The sequence below is a fragment of the Rattus norvegicus genome, chromosome 5, assembly GCF_021556685.1.
Source record: "Rattus norvegicus strain SHRSP/BbbUtx chromosome 5, alternate assembly SHRSP_T2T, whole genome shotgun sequence".
Lineage (NCBI taxonomy): Eukaryota > Metazoa > Chordata > Mammalia > Rodentia > Muridae > Rattus > Rattus norvegicus.
In genome coordinates this window covers 32870445-32889223 of record NC_141538.1, presented here as the reverse complement: position 1 = coordinate 32889223, position 18779 = coordinate 32870445, and the positions used below count along the sequence as shown (strand labels likewise).

The window sequence follows — 18779 nt, the reverse complement described above, 5'->3', positions numbered from 1 at the left end:
TATTATGTGGTTTCTGGAGATCAAACTGGTCATCGGATTAGGTTTATCCACTTACTCATGTGGGTGGTCCACAGACAACCAAACCAAACCAAACCAAACCAAACAAAACAAAACTCACAAGGCAAAGCTAGCTTACCTGCTGTGTGTGGTGGTGCATCCCTTTAATTCCAGAAGTTGGAGGCAGAGGCAAGCAGATCTCTATGAGTTTGAGACCAGCCTGGTAACAAAGTGAGCTCCAGGACAGCTAGGACTATGACACAGAGAAACCCTGTCTTGAAACAACAAACAACACAGTAACAACAAAACTGGTTTATCAAGTCTGAAACAATGCTAATAAAAACAAGCAAAACTGGACAAAGATCACCACAAAGGGACTATAGTGGGCTCTATTCAGGGAAACAGAAATTATAAATAATCAAATATAGCAAAAGTGGGGAGTGGTTGGTTACAAAGAGTAAGGAGTATGCCATCATACATCCAGAAGGGCAAAGGAACTCCATATACACATAGCAGGGCAATATAGCCACAGCCAGTGTGCTTGTGTGCAAGGGCTGTCAGGAGACAATACCATAGGCTGCCGTGTCTGAAATCTGTTTCCTCACAAATCCAAAGGCTGGACATTTAAAATTGCAAGCAATGTTGATCTTGTGAGAAACCTCCTTTGCCTGTAAGCTGCCATCTTCTAAACATCTTCATGTGTCTTGCCTATATACATGTCTGTGTCCCAACCTCCTGTTAATATTCAAACATGGGTTATGCTAACCAAGAGTCCACCCAAAGACTTAATTTTACCTTAATCACCTCTAGAAAGGTTCTTTCTCCACAATCGTCATTCTGAGGCAGTGGAGAAAAGACTGCAAAACCCACATTAATGGGAGACAAAAATAAACCTATGTTGTTGGTTCCTGATATGACGCAAAATTGAAATTAATTCTGTTAATTTCTGTGGCCATTTATTGCTACTTAGGGTGAGTAAAGATTATTTTTAAAGAATTAAATGTATTCTTGTTGTGTGCACCTATGTCTATGGTGGGGGACAGTAGAAACCATTGCATGCAGACAGGGGTCAGAAGACAGTGTTGGAGTGCTAATACTTTCCTCCCACCTTCACATGGGTTCCAGAGATTGAACTCAGGTTGTCAGCTTAGGCCAGTAAGTCCCATTACCCACGGAGTCAATGCAACTGCCCAAATGGGTGATTATTAGGCCTGGTATGGAGACTGACGTGAACAGGGCACACGCTCTCAAATACACCACGCAGTAAAAGGCAAGACCTGTACAAAGATTTTTGCTTTGAGATATCAGATTCAGGCCATATCTTGGTTCATGCACTTACTGACTATGAGAACTTGGGCAGGTTTTTTTTTTTTTTTTGTCTGATACAGAAGCATGCTCATAGCTGCTTGATAGTCTTCAAGATAAGTAATATTAATATCAACCCTGTTTTCTGGGGTGTAAATATGGCTCTCATTGTTAATAAAAATAGCACAGAGACATGACTGCTGTTAAAACATGGAATTTAGACAACTTTTTCCAAATTACTGTTACTAGAGATGACATCTGAAGCCCCATGACAATTTCGCAATGTAGGAAGAGGGCTAGATCATAATATAGGAGACACGATAAGAATCTCAATACAACCACAGCAGGAATGGGCTTATAGGAATGACAGAAAGTGGGAGCAGAAAAGAGAATTGATGCTATGTTGTAAGGGAATTGAGCATCATCCTGAAGTTGCTGATGGATATGGCATCTACGAAGGAAAACATTACTGACTGAGACTGGACTTGGGTATTTATTTTTAACCCTTTCCCAGGCTGCCTCTTGGAAGTGCGCTTTGGGAGTGCCTGACCATATTGGGGATGGATAGCAAGCTAAGAAACAGAACAGCTTTTGTCCATGGCTGAATCCGGCAAACCTCATAACCAAAGATTCAATCTGCCCTGGAGTGCTACTGATGAATGAAGGGATTACTTATGTCTACAGAACAGCAGAATATGCGGAAGGTCTTCCAGCTGCCTCTACTGCTCCTCAACTCTTTGTGTTTTGTACACAAAGGCTGCAGTAGGTCCGAATCTTAAAAAGAAAAGCCTGGCTTTGACCTTCCAGCTTCTACTTTCATTCTACTTCTTGTCTTTTATTGGTGTGTCATAAAAGAAGTTATTTTATTATAAAGTTATGTCTGATGTAGATGATAAGAAAATATAAGACAGAGAAGAATCCAGGGATAAAGGAAAGAAAGAAGGAAGAAAGGAAGGAAGGAAGGAAGGAAGGAAGGAAGGAAGGAAGGAAGGAAGGAAAGAAGGAACAGGGGGAGGGGCAGGGAGGAAAAAGTATCTCCTGGCATAGATATATGCACATAGAGTCACAAAGCACAGTAGTATAGCCTACTATTTGATCTGCTTGCTTACCCCCAAATAAACATTTATTGAAAAAAGTACACATGTATAAATTTAAATTGCGGGGCTGGAGAGATGGCTCAGTGGTTAAGAGCTCTGTCTACTCTTCCAGAGGTCCTGAGTTCAATTCCCAGCAACCACATGGTGGCTCACAACCATCTGTAGTGAGATCTGGTGCCCTCTTCTGACCTGCAGGTGTACATACAGGCAGAACAGTGTATACATAATAAATAGATCTGTTAAAATAAATAAATAAATAAATAAATAAATAAATTTAAATTGCTAAGTATCATCAATTGTCTTTCAAGAAATGAGATACTCTCTGCTCCCCAGAAATCTCCCTCTTCCCCTTATAAGTTTTCTCTTGACTCCTGAACCCCACAGATTTGCTTCCCCTAGTTTTGAATCCTGGAACCAGTCTGTCCAGTATCCACTGCTTCTAACTCTCACCCTTCCCTTTGTTTCCGGCTGATGAAGTTCACCTGTGCTGTTGACCACAGCAGTGTTGACTTATTCTTCGCTGTTGTGTAATAATTTCCTTAACGGCTCCACTATTGCTCCTGTCTTCCTGTTTTCCTGTTACAGCTATCAATGGCTAGTGCTGCCGAGGATGTTATTGGGTAGTAATTTTGGAGCAAATTTGTGTACATTTCTGTTAGATACACATCCAGGAAAGAAATTGCCGGGGCAGAAAGTATGCAAATGGATTTCAGAACTAATTATGCTAATTACTATTCCCTGAAACTTTACATAAGAGTCTAATTGCTCCACATCGCACAAGTACCGGTCTCATCAGTCTTTGTAACTTTAATCATCTGGTAGGGGTGCCGTGGAAGGTAATGATGCTTCTGTATTTTTTTATGTTCAGAATGTGCCTAAGTCCTTCTTCTGAAGTCTGTTGGCTAACTTTCCTTTGGGGGAAGTGATTGTTTCAGCCTTGTCTTTCCCCCCCGCCCCCGCTTGTGAGTTTTTGCATGAAGAGTTGTTGATTGTTCACATTCGCGTATTCTGCATAAAAGTGCTAAATCAGTTATATACATGTGTGTCTCAAACCCCTCACAGTCTATGGCCCCAACAAGATCTCATAACAGGATCTTGATGAATGAAGTGTCTCCATCTAACTGGGCTTCAGCATATCACTAATTTAGTTCGTATCCAGTCAAATTTGGGTACTACTTGTAAAAATCCTTTCCACAGTGACAAAACAGTCATCTATATCAAGGTAACTTAGGTTACCTTGTATAGATTTTCATGTTCTGCTTTTACTATCTAGTGATACAACTTCTAGAATTCATTTAGTTACGTGGGGAGATAGGGGCCAAATTTAATCTTGCATTTTCAATTCTTAATATACTGTGTGTGTGTGTGTGTGTGTGTGTGTGTGTGTGTGTGTGTGTGCGCACGCGCATATGGAGGTACCTGTAGCAGCATGCATGAGGACAGTTTTTAAGAGGCAGTTCTTTTCATAGGACCCAGGGGACCTGGCTTGAAATTGAGGCATCAGCTGCAGAATCAGCACTCTCAGTGACTAGCATTATGGCCTCTAGACAATCATCACATACTGCAATTATTTATTTATTTATTTATTTATTTATTTAACTTTTTCATCAACTACCAAAGCAATAGTTAGGAATAATAACATGCACCTTGTAATGTCACTTGTTGGATAGATGAGATTGGGGCAGAAGACCAGTTTGATGACTGAGATACACAGTAAGCTCATCAAAAGACAAATCCTTCAGCGCCACTCTCTTCATCTATTCTTGTAACCACTGCCCTCTTTTCAAAGCACAGACAGTGTTTTTTTACTCATTTATAAACTTGGCACTCTTGCGGTTTATTATTTAGTATCCCTACAAGCTTCACTTGCATTCACAAGGGACAGAACAGGCATCTGAATGCATCTTCTTAATGAAAGAGTGTGAGGGAGTTAAAATAAAGCAGATGAAAGATTTAAGAAGGACTGTCACCCAGCCTGTGCTCGGTTATGACCTGATCAAATAGGAACCTGGGGAAGGGGTAGCCCTTTCTATTCTGGTGCTGGCCAGTTATTGACAGCAGACTGCCCTGGTGTGTGTCGGCGTAACCTTCAGTAAGAACACTCCTTAACACAGCTTAAGAAAATCCTTAGGGAAAAGAGAGCTGCAAGCTATTAGCTGCCTACTTTCAGAGATGCTGGGAAGATAGAGGACCAAAAACAGGGCACTTCGACCAGATCCTGACAACATCCAGTGTGCTTGCTCTCCACTGGATTATTTCCCCTGCATTCCCGACTTAGGAATACTGTGAAATGCTGTTCGACATGTTCGTGCAGTCGCCTGGTTTTGTGTGGCTTTCACAAAACACTTTCACAGCCCCGCTTACTGCTGTGGAGTCCCTGCTTCAAGAGGACACATGTTGTTGCTTAAAGAGTTCCAAATGGAATGAGATCAGAATGAAATAAGAGAACCCTACAAGCTATTTTAAATAACAACTAGTAAATAAAAACATCTGGTGGAAGATTAAGATCCGCACACTGAACCCCGGGTGGAGACCATGTGATGTACCTTTAAGGCAGAGTACACACATTAGCAGCTCTTCCAATGACTTTTGGTGCCTAACAGGAAGCTCAGGAAATGCAGGCAGGAGGCTGTGGAGTCATTCAGAGAGCTCAGTGGGATGAGAGGGCACAGAGCACACCTCCCCCTGTTTTATTGATCTTTATACTGTGTTCTGTTTGTGCTCTTTAAACGAGTGGTTATGAAAACCCAGATATTACAGATATCTCCTTTGAAGACTGTAAATGGTGACTCTATAAGGTTCTGGTAATGCGAGGTTCTCAGTTTCTGCCTGGTTTTGTGGAGATATTGAGGGGCAAGGATCTCTGTAGTGTGTCTAAAATCAAGGGTGAGGAGCAGTACTAGTGAGGGACATTTTCCCACTTCACTACAGCCTTGTCTGAAGTTTTTGGAGTAGGTTTAGTAATGTGCATCACAGTGCAAGCCCCACTGGGCCTGAGTTACAGTATTCTCAGTTTTTGAAAATAGGATGTAACTTGTTTCGATTGTTTAAAACAGAGCAAACCAAGCTCTGAGGAGTGCATTCTGCTTGAAATCAATTCCCTTCATCATTTTATTAGATTGAGTGCTTTGAGCTGGGGAGGACGATTTTTCCATTGTGATTTCAAAACTGCCCACACTGTTGGATCTCTATGGTTGCTGTGAGGCTCTGATTAGTCTCATGGTGGGATTTTTTCTACTTACAGTACTTCAAGGACTTAACATTTTCCTCACCTTTGAGTACGGGCATCACCCCAAGGAAGGTGGAGTAAACAGAATCATTAACCAGCCAACACGTAGCGAAGGGGCAATATTTTAATAGCAAATATTGCTATCCATATACCTCCACAGAATGTGCTAAAGCAAACAAAATGATAGTGTAATTATAGTCGTTCCAATTATGTTAATTAGACTGCAAACACGCTTCATTGATAAGCAACCGTGCTGCAAAGAAACATTGTTAAGTCTGGTACTACAGCCTTTAGCAACGCTGTGATGTATGTACTATTATTCTATGAGGAACATTTAGCCTCTCGTCATGCTTTTCTTTCTTTTCTAATATTTCTTCTCAAAACAAAACAAAACAAAAATAAAATAAAATGAAAGGCATGCCATCCCATAGTCCCAGAAATTAGAACCCCTATAGAATCTTTGCCTGTTAAATGCCTTTGTATTTTTATTCTCTCCTTGAAACTTCAATGAAAGCCATTAACATGTCCTATTTACTAATTGAAACCCAGCTGAAGAAAATGGATTTGCTTTCACTTGACTCCAAATTACATCTTCTGCTTTGATATCACCCATTAAAAAAAATCCCGAAGGAGAAGACCACCAGGAGCTGAAATTTGCATAGCAGATTTCACTGGAAGGGGGCAAAAATTAGGGGAACCTCAATTATTGGTATATTTTATAAAAGAAGTTCATGAATTACAAAGAAATCAAAACTATAAAGTGACACATCATGATTTACAGTCTCAACGCTCAAAGGGAAAATCACAATCAGGGGCTGACTGGAGTCATGTGTTAGACTGTGAAAAACAACGCAATAATTCAAACAGGGAACACTTCAAAACTCCACACATGCTCTGAGGTAGTGAAGAAAGGAACCCTCAGACACTGAGGGTGAGAAGGTGCGAATAGAGAGTCTTACAGCCACCATAGAAATGAGCATGAAGCTCCTTTAGAAAACAAAACAAAACGAAACAAAAACAGCATAAAGAGTCAACCAGCCAGCCAACCAACCAAACCCAGAGCACCACTGTACAATGCAGTTACGTGACTGTTGGCTATGCAGCCAAGAGAATCTTAGTCAACATAGAGTAGACATACCTGTGAATCCTATGGTACTGTTCACAGTAGCTAAGTTTTGGGATCAGCCTGGGTTCTTATCTACACATGAATAAAGAAAACAGCTCTCTCTCTCTCTCTCTCTCTCTCTCTCTCTCTCTCTCTCTCTCTCCTCTCTGTTTCTTTGTGTGTGTGTCTTTCTCCCGCACCCCATGTGTGTGTGTGTGTGTGTGTGTGTGTGTGTGTGTGTGTGTGTGTGTGTGTGTATGTTAAGAGAAACAAATCAACTGTGTGTGGTACTACATTCTTGAAAGTGAGGTAGCCCATGCTTCATAGCAAATTGTAGGCCAATCTGGCCTACTTTACTGTGTGAGACCTTATTTCAAAAGAATGAAGAAGAAAAGAAGGAGATGATGATGAGGGGGACAAGAAAGAGGAACAAGAAGAACTAAATCATTTTGCAAAATAGAAAAATAAAAATGCAACTGGGGATCATTTAAAACTCAATAAAGCATACTTGAATGACAAATAGATAAGCAGAATATACTTTGTTTTCTATGTGGAACATTTTTAAAAAGCACTATGGTTGTTATTTTAAATTATGTATATGTACCTGTATGTGAATTTCTGTGTGTAGACATAGGTGTGGGTACCCATGGATGAGTAAGAAATAATTACCTCAAGGTGAAAAACATGAGATTGGGGATTCTCCCACCAAAATCGTGCCAGGAAATTAGCATCCTAAGTGAATTGCTTGTACAATCAGAGACTGAAGAGACATTAAATCATGTCATGTAGTCATGACAACACAGTAGAATTTTGCTATAGGAACATCCCAGAACCATTTAACTGCAACTTGGTACCTCTGGTCAGTCTTTGTCTCAAAGCTTTCTCTTACATTATTAATGTTTTTATGTGTTGTATGTGTGTATGTGGAGGCATGGCCGCATATGTACGTTCCAGTGCATAAGCAAGTAAGTAGGCATGCTTGTGGAGGTAAGAAGTAAACTGTAGAAGCTATCTTTCTACAGTTGTTTATTTTTCATAGTTGTTCTTTATTGTTTGTTTTTAGGACAGTTTTTCTGTGTAGCCTTGATTGTCCTAGAACTAGCCCTGCAGACCAATCTGGCCTTGAACTCATAGAAATCTGTCTGTCTCAGCCTTCTGAGTGCTGGGATTAATAGTGTGCATCACCACCACTGGCTATCCACCTTACTTTTTGAGCCAGTGTCTGACTGGGTCCAGAGAGTCTGGGTGGCTCATTCACTGGTCTCTAGTCAGGGGTCCTCCTGTCTCTGCCAATGGGGTTCTGGAATTGTAGTTTTGTGTGGCTTTTTATTTTATTTAATGTGAGTGTTGGAAAGTGAACTTATGCCTTCAAGTTCATCTTCGTGACTGAACAAGGCCAGGGAGTCCCCACTGAGCTGTCACCCCAGTCTCCCTGCTCTTTTCTTAGGGGATTGTTTTGGTATTACTTGCCTTCATTCCTTGTTTTCAGTAAGTTGCTTTCCTCGAAACTGTAGCCAAACCTATATTCTTTCTTCTCTGTATGTCTCCTCCTCTCTCTATAGAGACCTGCCTCTTGGAGTTCATGAAAGAATCAGTCACAACCACTTTATGTTTTCACCTTTACATTTAGCGACCAGTTGGTTAAACATTAAGCAAAACTTGGCTTTGTCAGTGCGAGGCTAAGTGCTATGGTTTCTCTTTAGTTTCAATGACACTCGGTTGCCTTCTACAGTCAATAAATAGCCCTTAAATAACATCTTTACATCTATTACCTGAGACTTGAAAGGCTCCCTCCAGTTTATCCAGTATGTGTGCCTCTGCTCAGACTGCAGATTGAGCAAGAAAAAGAAACATGGAGAAGAAGGAAATGCCACCAAGTGTCGTTACCAAGCATGTGGGATGTGCACAAATGCACAAACACCAATGAACCAATACTCTCTGGGGAGAGGTATAAAGCTGAGCTGGTGTCATAGAGAAGAGCTAAGGGTGACCGGTTGTCTGTAATCATGGATTACAAGTGTCAATAGGAGTCCTATTGACCTGCATCATTTGATCCAGACGTACACCAAAAGCTACCACATTTTTGCATCTCACAAATAGAAGTCTCTGGACACAGATGTATAGGACCTCTCTCTCCCATGACAGTATAGAAAGACATGAGAAATCTACCCTACATTTCCTTTTGGTTCAACAAAGCAGATGGTGATCTCTGGCATTATATCAAGTAACACTTTATAATCACCACTGGGGATGTGTATCATGCAAACACAGAGATAGAACACCAGAGAGCCCGAGAGTAACAATGTTCTATAACTCATCTTCCAACCTGAAATATTGGTAGATTTTATCTACAGAAGCACCTCATATAAGCATTGCCTCCATATGAAATATTTTCAGACTTAGAGCCTAGGGCAGGAGGGATATTCTGAGGTAAATATTGAGCATTTCTTTCTTAATGTGCTGAGCAGTTGAAGGAGTCTATGGAAGTTTAAGTAGTTCTTAGCCCATTTTGAAACTTGAAAGCTGTGTATAGATTGTTTCTAATGGCTTGGAATATAATGATTTAGGAAAGCATAAAAATATTTTATACAATGCAAAGGCCCTGCCATTGGAAGAATCTGAGGAAATAAAAAAGTGATCGAGTATGAGGAGTATAATAAGATGAGATATACAGTAGACTAGGGAAAAACTCTACATACAATTATGAGATCAGTCAAGACAGCACAAAGAAGATTAAGATTCTGTTTGTAGCCTAAAAAGAGCTACTGCAGAGTCATCATCTAGACTTGAGGTAAGAACCCTGTATTTAAAAACATCCTATTGGCCACCATTTGAAGGATGGGTTTTCAGGCAGCAAGAAAGGTTGAGCCCCCCAGAGCTCTCAGGGACTAAACCACCAATGAAAGAGTACACATGCAGGGACCCATGGTTCCAATCACATATGTAGCAGAGGACGGGTTTCTTGGGGAACAGTGGAAGGAGAGGCCCTTGGTTCTATGAACTTTCGATGCTCCAGTGTAGGGGAATGCTGTGGTGGGGAGGCAGAAGTGGGTGTGTGGAAAGAGGAGCACCTTCATAGAAGCAGGGGGAGGGAGGATAGGATAGGGGATTTCTGGAGGGAAACCGGGAAAGGCGATAACATTTGAAATGCAAATAAATAAATAAAATATCCAATATAAAGAGAAAGGCTGAGCCAAAAATAAGTGTAAGTGAGGGCAAAGCCAGTTGACTATCACTGTAGCACTGGTGGTGAAATTAGAGAGAAGCACAAATGTACAAGTAGTGCTTAGAATCAGAGAATTTCAAAAACAAGTTAGAAGTACTCAGAAAAATTTGGAGGAAACTATAGGAGAGTGTAAGGAAAGAAGTGTTAAGATTTGCTTCTGGAAACTCCAGTATCTGCACATGCAGAGTGAGAAGCACATGAGAGATCAAAGCTCAGCAACCTTTAAAGATCCACATGCTAAAGGCTCCGTAGCTCTGGAGAACAGCACAATTTCTGTTACAGCCTTTCCAAGTCGCATGGCAGCAGCTCTCTTCAAGTGTGCATGTGTGGGTATGGCCATATTCAGTGAAACAAAGCAGTAGGCCAGCCAGCCCTTGCCAAAGCACTGTTTGTGATACATTATCTAGCACTAACACTATAATGATATGCTGAACTTAGGTCAGGGAAAGCAGATAGGCTAACTGAAGATTTTCATTTCTCTTTCTTCTCCAAATCCATCCTTTGAGTCTCATCCCCAACTCTGTAGCAGGCCATGTGGTACAGCATTTCCTTGCCCCTTCTATCCCCATCTTTAATGTATCATGCAGATTTTCCTTTCCAAACTTTCTTCTTCCAAATCATCCCATTACCCTGGTCTCTAACTCCAACAGGCTTTCTTTAGGAACCCTTCGTCTACTCCAGGTAGGAAGCAAGTAGGTTTTCCTGCCCATTTTCACTTCTCCCTCCTCTCCTTCAAATCCAATTCCCTACTCTCATCCTTAGCTCACTAGCAGACCCCCTGCTGCAGCCTTCTTTGTTCAAACATCTCCAGTGTTTCTTATAGATCTACCCCTCCAACCTCCCCCCACCCACATACACTTCTTTATCCCAGGACATAACTCTAGCAGGCAATCTTTGGGAACCCTCATGCCACCCCAGCAAGGGATGCAGACAGGCTAACTGTAGCTCTTCACATCTCCTTCTTCACCTCCATGTCTGTCCAGTCCCACAGTCTCGTCCTCATTTCTGTAGCAGACCACCTCTCTATGGCATTCCCTCTCTTTCTGCATCAGTCTGTATTTGATCACACAGAGATTCTCCTCCAACCTTCCTCCTGACTTACTCTGTTACCCCTCCCCTGAACTCTAGCAGACTTTCTCTGGAAGAGTCTAGTCAAGGCTAATAGAGAAGCAAGTTGACCACACATCAAAAAGATAATCCACAGTGACCAAATAGGCTTTATCCTAGAGATGCAGCATGGTTTAACATAATACGAATTGATAAATGTAATCCACCAAATAAACAATCTGAAAGACACAAACCACATGATGATCTCATTAGATGCACATAAGGCCTTTGACAAGAATGTAATACCTAGACATGATAAAAGTCATGGGTGCAAGCGATATCCTCAACATAAAGTTTACGGCCTAGCCTACATTAACTTAAATAGAGATTAGAGATACAAGGACATACCTAAACCTAATAAAGGCATTTTGCAGCAAGATCATAGCCAGAATCAAATAAGATGGAGAAATTCTACTAAAATCAGTAACAAGACAAAAGTTGTTCACTCTTTCCATATCTATTTAGTATAGAACTTAAAGTTTTAGCTTAAGCAATAACACAACTGAAGAAGAGCAAAGGGAAACAATTTGGAAAGAAAGTCAACATATTTGCAGATGACATGATTGTAAACATAGGTGACCTCCAGAATTACACTGGGAATTTCCTACAGGTAATATTTCCAGCAAAATAGCTAAATACAAAATTAATTAACAAAATTCAGTAGTCAGGCTGAGAAAGAAATCAGGAAAGTAAGACCTCTCATAATAGTCTGAAATAAAACAACCAAATTAAAAACTGAGGTACAGATCTAAACAGAGATCTCTCAAAAGAGGAAACTAAATGGCCAAGACATTTAAAGAAACGTTCAACACTCTTAGACACCAGAGAAATGAAAATCGAAATTACTTTGAGATTTCATCTTTTACCAATGAGATGGTTAATAACAATACAGCAAATGACAGATCATAAAGGTGAGGATTCAGAGTAATGAGAAGACTCATCCATTGCTGGTGGGACTAAAACCTTGCAGAGCTACTACAGAAATCAGTGTGGCTGGTCCTCAGGAAAATGGAAATAGATAAGAATGAGCTATAGCACTCTTGGCCATATATCTAAAGAATGCTCTATCCTACCAAAGAGACACTTGATCAACCATGTTCATTTTTGCTATATTCATAGGAGCCAGAAATTGGAAACAATCTAGAGCTCTCTCATCAGTTGAATGGGTACAGAAAATATGGAACATTGTACACAATGTGTACATGATGGAGAATTAGTCATTTTAAACAATGAAATCATGGGGACTGGAGAGATGGCTCAGCGGTTAAGAGCACTGGCTGTTCTTCCCGAGGTCCTGAGTTCAATTCCCAGCAACCACATGGTGGCTCACAACCATCTGTAATGGAGTCTGATGCCCTCTCCTGGTGTGTCTGATACAATGTACTTGTATACATAAAATAAATAAATATTTAAAAAATGAAATCATGTGACTTGTAGGTAAGTGGGTGAAACTAGAAAGTAATCATCCTAAGTGAAGTAACCCAGACCCAGAAAGACAAATATGGTATGTATTCAATTAGATGTGGACATTAGCTCCTTCGTCAATTATAACCAAGCTATAATTCTTAGAACCACAGAGGTTAGGTATAGAGTAAGGTATGATGCAAACAAATGTAGAGATCCACAGCCAGATACTATGCAGAGAATGAGAGACCTTGTAACAGTCAGCTTTCAGAAGGTTGTCTCTAGCAAACTCTCCCCTCAGGGAGCAGGGAACCTTGATGAGAAGAAGAAGAAAAGAGTGTAAGAGTCAGAGAATATAGATAGAATCGAGGAAACAAGTCTGTCTACCACATACATAAAATTAATGTGTTCTCCTAACAACTTATCTTCTAGAGACTGAGCATAGAAATATTATCAGAGGTAGCTGGACTAACAGGTGTTATCATTTTCTATGCAATTTTATAATCCTGCTAAATTCTTGTTAAGTTTTAGGTCAAATATTTCCACTAGAATACCAGCTGTACTAAATAGGCAGGATTGTGTGTGTGTGTGTGTGTGTGTGTGTGTGTGTGTGTGTGTGTGTGTGTGTGTACTACATAGTAACAGGGTAACATAAGAAAACACACACACACACACATACAGAGAGAGAGGGGTGGAAAGGGAAAGACTGTTTAAATCTCTGTCAATGAGACAATTGTTAGGGTCATCATTATTAACTGATATGGCCATACATTACACCTGCAAGCATTTAGAAGAGGCCATTATTCTCAACTCCCCAACTTTCCCTTTTTATCCTAGATAGTAAAGAACTGGGTTTTGTTGCTTATCGGTTCAATAGTAAGGTTATTGCTTTTTATGTTTGCATTACTGACCATTGAGAGAAGAATGATTTTTAAAATGTAAGACTCACTCAAATTTTGTGCTTAAAGAAATCAATCAAAGGAATGCAATGTACAATGTTCATGGTAAACAAAAGGTACTTGTGAACTGGAGATGCTAAAATGCTTTACTGAGAATGAAACACTCTGGGATGCCCAGGGAATGAAGACTTGGCCTGTCTTGTGAAAAATAGATAAGATCGGGAAAATAATCAGCAAGGCAGACTTCTTATAACAGACATTATTAAAAACCAATGCTTCTAATCTGAAAGACACACAGAAGGCTTAGGAAACTGAAAAGAGACTAATTTGTAAATCAGCGAAGAGAAGAGAGTTGCTGACCTGTGAATAGAAAGATTCCAATCTGTTCTATGGTAGCATTATAGAATTAGACAATGGCCAGAAGGGTTTGATAGGAGAGAGAAAAATGAGCTAAAGAAAAAATGAAAGCAAATGGTGCCACATAATCCAAGAAAAAAAGGACAGTACAAACAGACAAGATCCAATAAGTTGAACTGCAGCCAGATGACAATATATATAGCATCCAGGTTTAGATGACTACCTCGCCAATGAGGGTGGTGAAGACAGACGTTTTACCTAACTGTGGTGAACAGAAATTAGAATGGATAAGTTTTTTAATTAGCTTAATTAGCTTACCTGTTGAGGTGGTCTTAGTAAATCGAGAATATAGGCACATAGTATTGAAGTTGTGCCTTGGCGAGGGTGGTTGAATTGACATTGTTTATTTCCACCCCATCTGCAACACCATACTGAAATTACAGAAAGGCTGTGTATGAGAGTGCATGGAGGGGTGGGCAAATTAAGAAGGCGTGCTCCAACCCTGCTTTATTAGGGAAACTTGCATGGACTGAGGACAGCAAAATGACCAAATACCTGACAAAGGCTACTTAAGGATGGTTGGGAGGGTTTGTTTTTGGCTAGTTTGTCATTTTGGGGAAGGCATGGTGAGGGGACTGGTTTTGGTATGAGAGGCAGCTGGTCACACTATCCATCTTCAGGGACAGAGAGAAAGAGAGAGAGAAAAAGAGAGAGAGAGAGAGAGAGAGAGAGAGAGAGAGAGAGAGAGAGAGAGAGAAGATGCTTTACTAATCTTCTTTCTTTTTACGTTTCTTTTATTCACTTTGATACCCCAGTCTATGTATGTTTCTGCCCACCTTCAGCCTGGTTCTTTCTTTCCTAGTTAAATTGTGTTGAAGTCCTCCAAATCGAGCTAAGCTAACAGTGAAGATTAACCTATGTAATAAACAATAAGATGTTAATTGTGTTTCAATGATCCTTTTTACCATTAAATATCTATGTACTATTAACTACATTTACTGATATAGATGACTATCTTCAATTGCTGTCCCCATTCTGCCCTAGGGGTATCCAGGCACCATTGTGCAACTGGTGAAATGGGAGGAACTAAGCTTACCTGTTTAGGATATTTAGGTTCACAGGAACCTGGTGGCTTGAGTGCCAGGGAGAAATAGCCTTCTCTGAGATGTTTACTGGAGGTAACAAGGGCTCTATAGACCTAGAAGTGTCAATAGGGTGTTTTCAGAGTGAGTATACACTATTGTTAGGTACCAAGATGCTGAAAATGCTTCATATGCATGAAGAGAAGTTCTAGGTAATTGGGGCATATGTCCTTATAGGGAGAGAGAAAGTTAAACCTGTAATTTGGCCACCAAGATACTGACTACCTCAAGAGTGGCAGAGGCAGGGGGTCATACAGGCTCCATGCTTTGGAGTAAGCAGACCCAAAGCAAGGAGTGAACAGTCCTAACTCCTGCTGGTGTCAGAATGAAGCTTTTGGAGTTTGGACACATTTTGACCTCACTCTTGCTCTGCACTGGCTCCCATAGTCTCCTGGCTTTCTGGCCTTGCAATTAATGAATGAAAAGAAATTGAGAAATATGAAGAAAATCAGATAGAATACCATGTATTAAGGAGGAAAGCCACAATACAAATCATTCATAGGCGTTCTAGTGAGAAGAACCATTTATCCCTGTTGAGTTTCTCAAGAACTCTAATCTTGATCTTGAAGGATAAATACAAATAAATGTCTTATTACTTTACATTTTTCGTGTGTAAGGGCATGTATGCATGTACATGCCGGTATGCATATGATTGCTCATGCCTAAGGAGTCCAAAGACATGAAATTTTCTGGAGCTGGAGTTACCAGTTGTGAAACCCCCTGATGTGTATGCTAAAAACCAAATTCAAGCCCTTCTCAGAGGGAAAAATGTTCTTAACCACTGAACCATCTCTCCAGCAATGCAACTTGAGTCTTGAGAGCAACCTAAGAGCTGATTATACCGAAGATTCCCTCACATGGGAATTACCAGAGAGGGTTAAACAGCTTTAGGGATAACACTACTCAGGTAAACAAATAAGCAGATTCTTTTAACTGTTATTTCCTAGGAAAGAAACCAAGAGGTACAATAGAATTGGGTAATAATGGGAAAAGATGGACTAAGGAACAAAACTTCATTTCTTCTAGCAATTTCAGAAATATTTAAGAAGTCACTTAAACTTAAACAAACAAGTAAACATGTTGCAGTGAAATGAAAATAACAGTAAGAGAAAAATTCTTGATATATTTTTCCTTTTTCCTTGTTTAATAGTTCTTTGTGGATTTCACATCATGGATACCAAGTCCACTAATTTCTCCCTCCATTCATACCCACCTTCTATCCTTGCAACCTTCCCACTAACAGAGAGAAAATCTCATTGTGGAAGATGTAGTTTATCACACTGTGTCCCTTTTGTCTATACTTCTTTGCTTACAAATAGTCATTGCAATATCTTGTTGGTCTGGTAGGAGGCCTTGGGCTTCTGCTACTCTATCAACAATGGAACCTCCTCACTCGGACTCTTCTTGGATAGATATCCTGTTGTCCTGTGTCATGGAGACCCTGTAGTTTTGGATGTGTGGGACCATCTCTTTCACGCACTACAATAGTTCATAGATGGGGTAGATGCTGAAGTGGCCCAATTCAAAGTCCTAGACCTGGGCCTGAGACCTAACTGAGCTGGTCAGTCCATCAGCAATCCTGCTGTCATGCTGTTGGGGGCAGCTAACCAGAAACGCCTGCAATTAGGGCCAGCTCTAATCTTCTGCCCAGTTGAGGTATAGGGCCCTCTGAACCAAGTGTTGGGACTTGTGAGGTCCAGTTGTCTCACTCTCATGACCCCAGGGCCAGGTCTCTCATCTGCCACCGTCAGGGTCAGTTCTATTGTGCTGCCCATGTGAGGTGCAGGACCTGCACTCCTACTCTCATGACTCAGTTGAGTCCAGCTCTGTCTACCACAGTGGTGAGGAAAAAGGGATGGGAGAGGATCTCTTCCTCATTGATGCCACTGCACATCTGACAAGAGGCGGGGCAGGCTGTACCATACGCATGCCCTTAGAATCAACACACTTTCAATTCCCACATTCAGGGATGTGTTACTAAAGCGATGTAAAGGGCCTGGTCTGCCCAGTATTGCAGCAAGTGAGAGGCAGGGAGTGTCTTGCTAGATGCCCTCAGGACTACCTCAACTGCTTGCCATAGGACAAGGGCAAGGGGCAAGAGGCAGGGAGCAAGGTGGGGAGCATCTCTCTCTCTCTCTCTCTCTCTCTCTCTCTCTCTCTCTCTCTCCACCCCCCGCCCCATGTCACTGCATAGCAGACAAGTGGAGCGGTCAGGTCCCCCATGCTCTGTGTACAAACACATTGCAGTGTCCACTCTCCTAAGTGCAGAAGATGAGGGGCAGGGACAACTCTCCTGCTCTCATGACCCCAGGGCTAGGTCTCCTGCCTCCTCCTGCAGGTGATAAGGACTGAAGGGAAAGGAGGGTATCTCTCCCTCATCCACACCATCACGCTGAAGAGAAGTGGTAGGGCCAACTTTCTCATGCTCTGGCCAGTCTCTTGAGTACTGCAACTGGCTAGAGGTAGGCTCTAAGGATCCCAGGACCAGCTCTCCCAGGATGATGAGGTGAAAGGTGTGGCCAGTTCTTCACAGCCTTAAGACATTCAACATGCCCCTGGGCTTCAGCAAAGATCAGAGACACTCGTCTGGCTTTTGGTTGTATCAAACCCTTGCTGCTACTGGGCCCTGGCACCAGACATGGCCCCAGACATGGTCCCAGTGGCAGCACAGGACACAACCCTACCATGGTCCTAGGTGGCATCACTGGTTATGCTCCTCACTGGTCAAGCTGTTCCTCACTACCCTCAAGTCTCCAGCTCTGCCTTTCTTCATTGTGACCACATCTTTCTGCTTTTCTTTCTTTTCTTTTTCTCCACCACTTACTTGCTCCTCTAAGTGGTACTCAGGGTCTCTGACTGTCTGGGGTCATCTAAGAGTAGTCTCAGGAGTGCTATATCCCACCCTTGTGTTATGGCACCAGGTAAGGGTCAACTTAGGCATAGTCTGCTCCTACAAGTCTATGCAGCACTAGACTGGTGATCTTCTAGTTTAGGTCCTTGTCCATGCCTCATGGTGCTTGTCTGGTAGTTGTCTAGGGTTCACTCTTCACCCAGTCTGCCCTTGTGGCCCTTTATGAATGTGCTTGTCTTGGGCTCATGCCAGCCTGTAGGAGATCCCAGTCAGGGTTCTTTTAGCCTCCATCTTGCTCCCCATCTTGGGAGTGCATCCATGCCTGCCTGTCTCGGGTTAGCTCATAGGTTCCCTGGTGCCAGACTGGTGGTCATCTCCGATTTTTTTTCAGGGAGTATTAGGCCACCAATCAGTCAGATGTTCATAGGACAGACCACTGAGTGCAGCCTCTCTCCACTTTGCTCAGACGTGACACAGCAGCCACACCTATAACACTTGCAGGGGCAGGTGATAGTCTTATTTAATTTTAGCTAGCATTACTGGTTTTCTTTTACCATGTGTTTTACTTTTACTATAATATTTATCTTACAAGTATGAGAGATCTCTTTACACCATTAACCTCCCTAGACATACAAAATAAATAGTATCACATTCTATCTTTTGTACTAAAAAGACCAAGGAATGAATTGGAATAAAAATATTCAGTCTCTTTTGCCAACTAGGTTCTCAGAACTGATGATAAAGGCTTTTAGCATAGACTTTGTCAGATAGATGGTACTCTGATTGCTTTTACAGTTCTTCTCAGGCATCTGACACCACACCAGGATTTAATTCTTAATATAACAATTTACTTATTTCATTATGAATGTCAAGAATAATAAAACTAAATTCCTCACTTTCAGTTTACTGATTATGCTATATTCTTATTTGTGTACCTTGTAGTCATTGCACATCTCTTCCTATTAGATGAAGTCAATCCTTCCAATACTACTATGTTTCTGAGTCCTTTTATATTTATCTTTCATAAAAACAGACTATATTATTCATTACATCAATATGA

The 18779-nt window shown here is 41.2% G+C and overlaps 1 pseudogene; it reads right to left on the bottom strand.

Annotated features, from left to right (window-relative positions):
* Positions 1-18112: 18112 nt before the first annotated feature.
* LOC120103334 (small nucleolar RNA SNORA17) lies at positions 18113-18221 on the bottom strand (annotated as a pseudogene).
* Between the last annotated feature and the right edge of the window lie 558 nt (positions 18222-18779).